Source organism: Sturnira hondurensis, unplaced genomic scaffold, assembly GCF_014824575.4.
Source record: "Sturnira hondurensis isolate 20B ecotype Veracruz unplaced genomic scaffold, ASM1482457v3 Scaffold0015596, whole genome shotgun sequence".
NCBI lineage: Eukaryota > Metazoa > Chordata > Mammalia > Chiroptera > Phyllostomidae > Sturnira > Sturnira hondurensis.
In genome coordinates, this window is record NW_028088227.1 from 1,486,133 (window position 1) to 1,493,719 (window position 7,587).

Consider the following 7,587-nt stretch of genomic DNA (forward strand, 5'->3'; position numbering starts at 1 on the left):
CAACTTCCTCATTCTTGTCTTTGATCTTTCCACTCCCTCCTTCCCCTCAACCTTGAACATGTCAAAATCTGCCCCATCATCTTATGCACATTAATAAGTTACTATTAAAGAAGTCTTCCACATTGTATACCCATTGATAGATATTGCCCCGTCTTTATTTGTTTTCATAACCAAACCTCAAACAAATGGGTGCATTTATTATCATCACTTTCTTAATTTCCATTCAGTCCTCAACCAACTGTAGTCTTGAATATGGAGGTAGACTGAGGTTCAGTAAAAAAACCACAAACCTGACTTGGTGGGGATCAGAGAGGTTGAGGACGGCCATTGAGAGTTAATTTGCATGTCTACAGCAACCTAGCTAGCTTCATAGTCATCTCAAAGAGCTGTGCTACCAGGGAGATGGGCCTGACTTTCTGAATGTATCCTGGCTTGTGTCTTAGCCTGGGAGATTACAGCACACACATTAACCGTTAACTGGGAGGCGGTTCCCTGGTTATGGTGCCTGCTCAAGAGCTTGGTGGTGGTTTGCTCTGTCACGGGGCCACGCCTGCCGGGACCAACAATGGCAGCCAGAGAAAGGCAGAAGATACGCTGGACAGGCAGATGTAGCCCATTGTGGAAGGAGTCAGAAATGGGATTACGGAGAGGCCCTGGGATTTAACCTCATGCCCGGCAGCCATTCTCTCCTTGGTCACGGGGCTTGGGAAGGAGAAGGGCTTTTGGCCATGCAGTTTGCAGTGAGAAGGGAGAAGTAAACAAGGCACTGTGTCGTGTATAGTAAGGAAGGAGGCCATGCAGCCTGGACTGATGAGAAAGGAGATGTTGCTCCTGCTGCTGTGAGCATGCCTGCTGCAGCTGACTCTGGACCTGCAAAGGACTTCCTTGAGAGATCCTGACCAGCTGCACCTGGATTTTACCTGGACTCTTAAGCCCTGTGCCTTTCCTGAGTTTCACCGTGATCTGGAGTAACACAGTATGTGCCATTCTGGACTATTATACAGAGGCTCATGACAACATAGGTCCTGCACACGTAAGAACATGGGAAAGTTTGGGGGGTGTTTGTGGCTAGCAGCCTGGTGGAGAGCCTGGGAAGTGCTGGGTCTCATGGGAAAGGAGGGCTGGGGCTGAGGTGCTCTAAGCTCTCCGTGAGGTTGGAATGTTCTAAATAAAGACCTGCTCCTTCCAGCCTTAATTGTTGGGCCTTTCACCAAAGCCGTCACATGGACAGGGGCCCCAGTCTGCTCAGGAACAGTCTGGTTTCTGTTCCCAACACACCGCAGACACTGCCCTCATTTAAGTCACAAATAGCGTCCAAATTTCGAAATCCAGTGGCTGCCCCTGAGCTCCTGTGGGTGGCTGCTGGTGTTTGTCATTGCCGGCCTCTTCCCTCTTCCCAAGCTCTCCCGTCTTCACTTGCGCGCCTCCCCATTCCACAGATCCCCTCCCACCACTGGGGTCACTTCTGCCCTGTGAACTTCCTTACATGGGTTCGCTTCATAACAAACACATCTGTTCACGTCACTAAAATGGTTCAGGGGTCAGCCACTCTCTTACAGGATAAAGTCTAGACTCCTTTGTACGGGAGACACAGCCCTCACGGTGGGCCCCTGCCTGCGCTCCCACCCATCCGGTGACAACCTGTCTTACTCATGCTTTGAGTATCCACCTCTTTACAGTCTCCCAAACCTTGCTCTTTCATGCTTCTGTACCTCTGTACAGAATGTTCTTAGCTCTACCCCCATCCTCCCCTGAAGAATTCCCGCTCATCTCCTACCTAAGGCTCAGAACAAAAGTGAGCAATTCTTGGAAATCTCCCCTGCCCCCAGAGAGACAGCACTCCCTCCCGGGTACCCAGCCTCTGTGACATGTATTCGCTTTGAGCTCTGCACTGGGTCGCCTCACCTGCCTCTGAGTCCTGTGAGGTAATAGGTACTTGTTCGTCTGTTTCAAGTTTGGTCCAGTGCCAAGAACCTTGTAGGTGCTACTATCTGATTAGGAGGCAAGAAACCTCACTTTTGTTTCTCTAAATTGAATTTAACTTGCCCTGAGCTCTCTACTCTCTCTCTCTGAAAATTTAATCTTAGTTACTATTGGGACAGGCCTCCTCCCCGATTCATGGGGAGGCCCCTGGTGAGTTGCACTATAACAGAGTACGAAAAAAGGGCCCTCCAGGCTGTGTCTACACTGGCGCCTCCTCCAGGCTTACTGTCCAAGCCTGCGCGCAACCAAGAGGTGGTTTCTTCTGAGGCCTGGGCCTTGGGATTCCTCCCTGCCCCCGCCCCCACACACAGGGTTTTGTCAAGGCCACAGCTCTTAATGGTTTAGTCATTTCTGCCTTATCACCACACCTGCCCGTGTTGTGGGTGTTGTGGGTCCAGGTGTTTGTATCCCAAGGATACCCCAGGGATCCTGCTCTTTCTTTCCTTTTCAGGACTCAGCCTTCAGGCAGGGTGTGCAGCCTCAGAAACCCGAAGCTCCCTCCCCGCCCCGGCTGAGTGCACACCTTTCCCCTCAATGAGATAGGCAACGGAAGCAAAAGCAGGATGAGTAAGTAAGTCTTGTACTAGAAAGTCTGTTTTCAGCCCCACGACGACAACAAAAAAACCCAAAGACAAGGGTGTGCCAGGGGCTTACTACTTTCTGAGTCAGAGGGGAGAAGGATACCTACAACAGAGAAAATAAGACTCCAGAGAGTATATCAGCAAATTCTTCTGTCCCCCAACCCTCAATAAATTTGTTCAGTTACTTAATGAAAGCTGAAATGTCTATGAATGAAAGTGTTCTCCCAAAGAGAGACACCTCCTCCTTGCAGCCCACCTCACTCTGCCTTAGCCTTCTCCTTTCCTCCCCAGAGAGAGGCCTAAAATCTCAGGGACACCCACCCCGCCTCGTCTGTGGCCCAGGAACCCATGCATTCACATGGCTGAGTTTATCGGAGCTGCTGACTTGGATTGCTGACATGGGCATTTGCAGCAGCTGCGCTAACCCACTTTCTCTCATAGATGATTTTAATCTCTTTAATTTTTGCCCGGCCTGTGAGAAAACCGAAAGCCTGGTTGGACGGGGGCAGGAGATAGAAGTTGCAGGTCGTGAGTTGAGCGGTGGTTAAATCCTATGGGAGGAAGCAAATGCGCGTGTAATCCTTTCAGGAAAACAAGTATTACTGGAGAGGAGGAAACTGCCAATGTAACTTTGTTCCAAGAATAAATAGCACATTTTTCCTCCATGTTTGCTTTTCTCTCTTTGATCCCCTTGAAACCCTCTGGAAATGCCTGGCCAGCGATTTTGCTCCCCTCGGAGGCTGGGAGACGGGGCAGCCACGAGCACTCTTGAGATTCCTCAAATGGAAGCATAAGTAGGGCTCCCGGGCAATGCTGGAGCCCCCACGAGGCCCTTGGAGGGGGAGAGGACCTAGACATTTTAGTAAAGTCTAATCACCACAAATATGCCACAGTGTTTCCAAACATGCCATCATGATGCCCAGAAGCTGTTTAAAATGAAATAATGATGGAGAGGGTCTGCGACCAAAACCACCCAGAGCCTTGGGAGTTGGAAAGGAAAGAAACAGCAGAGCCCGAGTGGGTTAATGTTTAGCTCTGGTCCCAGGCGGTGGTAAATGCCTGCACGCAGCGAGGCTGAAGTGAGCGTGCCCCCTCACGGGGAGTTTATGGTTCAAATGCTCCAGAAACCGCAGTCCACAGTTGCACAGGTTTCTCCTCTTTTTCCCAGATAGCTTCATTTCAAGGGAGTTTCAGGCAGGACAATACTAATGAATGACAAAGGCCTTGGCATCAAACAGATCTACATTTAGTTTTGGTTCTTCCACGTTTGTCAAGTCAGGTTAAGTACTCAGTATCCTCATCTGGGAATACTTATAGGGTGGTCACGAAATATATGAAATGATGCATATACACTCGGCATTTTGCTTGACTCTGTGTTCAGTGAATGCCAGTCCCTTCCACCACTGCCTCCCCACAGTATATGGGTGTTATTCAATCAGAAATCACTTACTGAGGCCCTGGCTGGTGTAGCTCAGTGGATTGAGTGCGGGCCTGCGAACCACACGATCGCGGTTCAATTCCCAGTCAGGGCACATGCCTGGGTTGCAGGCCGGTTCCCTGCAGGCCAACTCCCAGCAGGGGACACACAAGAGGCAACCATACATTGATATTTCTCTCCTCTCCTTCCCTTCCCCTCTAAAGATAAATAAATAAATAAATCTTAAAAAAAAAAGAAAAGAAAACACTTACTGAGTCCTGACTAATGGTAAGACCCGTACCAGGCTCATGCGGAAAGCCAAGACCTATTAAACCCACTCAGTGGGAAACTACATACAAAATAATCGAGTCTGGAAAGTGTCAAGCCACGGGCGCATGTGTTGTCACAAAGAACACTGCACAGGAGGCTGGTCAATGACCGGTGCTGACCGTCGGTTGTGGTGGTCAGGGAGGGAAAGCTTGATGGGGGCAGGAGGGGCAGGCTTGCTCTAGACAGAGAAGCAAGGAACAACCAGGCATGATTTAGAGAAGCTAATAGACTTACTTTGTTTCATGGGATACTCTTAGGCATAATTTGGGAAATATTTGGAAAGGAAATTGGGGAATGCGGGAGATTAAAAATGGTGGCAAATTCTTTGTCACTATCCCTAGGAAGAGGACGACTTTACTTCTGTTCTTGAATCAGGGCTGGTTCCATGACTGATTAACAAATAGAACATGGCGGAAATACTACTGTGCCAGTTTTGGACCTAGCCTTTAAGAAAATCAGTAGCTTTCACTTCCTGCTTCTTGGAACTTTTGCTCTTGGGACTTTGCCTCTTTGAATCCAGCCACCACGCTGTGAGAAGCCCAAACCACATGGAGAAGGCATGGGGGGCTCTTTGATCAAAGCCCCAGCTGAGCTCCCAGCCAACAGGCAGCGTTAAGGGCACCAAGTGAGTGGCCATCTTGCATATTCAAACCCAGTCAAGCCCCCAGATGACTGCAGCTGATACCACATGGGGCAGAAGATCCACCCAACTGACTCCATTCAACCTACAGAATTGTAAGAGATAATAACGTGGTCCTGCTCTCAGAATCAAATTTTGGGAGTGGTATGTTGTGCAACAACAGATAATTGAAACAGGAAGGAACTTGTGAGAGGCCTTGAGGGCCAAACACCAAAGTCTACACTTTGTCACCATTATCACCGTCACCACTGCATCATCGCCATGGAAATAATTAATAAAGGATAACCACCTACCAGTCCCTGCGTTGTAAGTTTTTAAGATATTTTAAATTTTTAACCTGTTTGTGAACCTATGTGGTAGGTACTACCACATTTAATAGTCAAGAAAATGAAAATTTAGAAAGTTTTAGAAATTGGCTGAAGATAAAACAACCAGGAAATAGTAGAGATGGGATTCAATTACTTACATTCTGACTCTCTCAAACTTGTCATCGTCTTTCTGCAAAGAGACTGAGCAATGCTTTTGTCAGAATAAGCAGTCTGATAATCTGGGGAGATATAAACAACTCTTCCAGGTGGAAATTGGCACCTAGTTTGAAAAACAAGCTGCCTGGGCTTGTCAAATAATTCCAGGCAAGAAAATGTCAATATGTCTAACTCCCTTTGTTCAGTGACTGTATAGTGCATGAGACAATTTGGAAAGAATAAAAATAAGAAGTTTTTAATGTGGGGTTTGGTAGGCAAATAGAAGCTACTATGTCACCTATTTCTGCATAATCACCCCTCCCCTCCCCCCAAAACATAGTGGTGTATAACGACAGTTATAATTTGTTCCCTGTCATGGTTTCTATGGGCCAGGAATTTAGAAGTGGCTCAGCTGGGAAGTTCTAGCTTGGGGTTTCTCGGGAAGGTGATGGGAGTTGAAGCCATCTGAAGACACTCCTGGAAGTGGAGGGTCCTCTCCAAGGCAGCTCACTCACACCGCTGCCAAGTTGGTGCTGGCTGTGGTGGGAGACCTCAGTCCCCCATCAGGTAGGCCCCTCCAGGACACTGAATAGCCTCATGCCTTGACAACCGGCTTTCCTCAGACAGAGTACTTCTTTCAAAAGGCCATGGCAGAAGCCACAGTGCCTTTTATGATCTAGCCTCAGAAACCACACACTGTCCCTTCCACTTTACGGATTACACAGGCCATCCTGACTCTGTTCCAGGAAGGGACTCCACAGAGTCACGGATACCAGGAGAAAGTAATCGTGGGGATAGGGGGCCATCTTGAAGGCTGGGTACCATGTTCCTCGACCTACTCCAAGTATTAAAGTCTTTAAAAAAGGCTATTTGAGGCTTACATCTGATCGCAGGTCTTGGAGCGAAGGTCAAGGAGACCATTTGTGATGACCTCAGCTTGCATCGCCACCATAAGAGGTTCTGAAGAGCTTACTTGAATGCGGCTTCAAATATCAGAAAACTTTGAGAAATTTCAAACATCCATCTCAGTCAGAAACTCCAAAGTGAGAGACTCTCTAAAGGCTACCTCTGGCTATCTCAGCTGCCCACAGCACCTTAGAGGGCCATTCAGCGCCCTGAAGCCGCCGAGAACCTCAAATCTGCTTCCGGAGAGTGCAGTTCCTCCCGTACACCTGCCTTCCGACACGCAAATGCCTCTCACTGACTGACACTAATTTAGGATCATAGAGAGAAGGGGATTCTGGGATATGTTACTCTTGGCCTCTCCTTAATGCTGTAGGGAGTCTGTGGAAGCAGCTGGTGGTAATGCTGAGCTGACAACAGATAATCCCTCCCAGGCTTTGAGGGGTTTTCCATCAGTGAAACATGCATAATACTATGTGTTTTGACTTGAAATTTACCCTTATGCTCCAAAGATAATAATAAACAATTTTAAAAAAATTCAAGTAAGACATGCTCACAAACAAGATAAATATTTCCATGAATGAGATGGTAATGAACAGAGGCTAAACCTACAGATTAAGAAATGGGCAGAGAGGGTTAGAATTCTACTTCTTTAGGAATGTCATGGACTGAATGTTTGTGTCCCCACAAAATTCATATGTTGGAGCTCTGATCCCCCATTAGATATGAGGACGTAGAACATTTGGGAGGTAACAGATGAGGCCATGAGGTTGAAGTCCCCATAATGGCATTCATGTTCTTTTTTTTTAAGATTTTATTTATTTATTTTTAGAGGGGAAAGGAAGGGGAGAGAGAGAGAGAGAGATGTCAGTGTATGGTTGCTTTTCATGGGTCCCCTGCTGGGAACTGGCCTGCAACCTAGGCATGTGCCCTGACTGGGAATCAAACTGCGGTTATTTGGTCCGCAGGCCCGCGTTCAAGGCATTCATGTTCTTGCAAGAAGAGGAAGAAACACCAGAGCTCCCTCTCCAGGAGCACAGAAAGAAGTCACGTAAGCACATCACATAACAGCTTTTTTCGAGCCAGGAAGCCAGCCCTTCCAAGACCTAAATGTGCAGGCCCCTTGGTCTTGGACTTCCCAGCCTCCAGAACTGTGAGGGTAAAAAATGTATCCTGTTTAAGGTGCCCAGTCTATGGTATTTTAATATAGCAGCCTGAGCTTGTTAAGATAAGGGATTTCAACTCCTGGGGGATGATGGGACTCAAAAA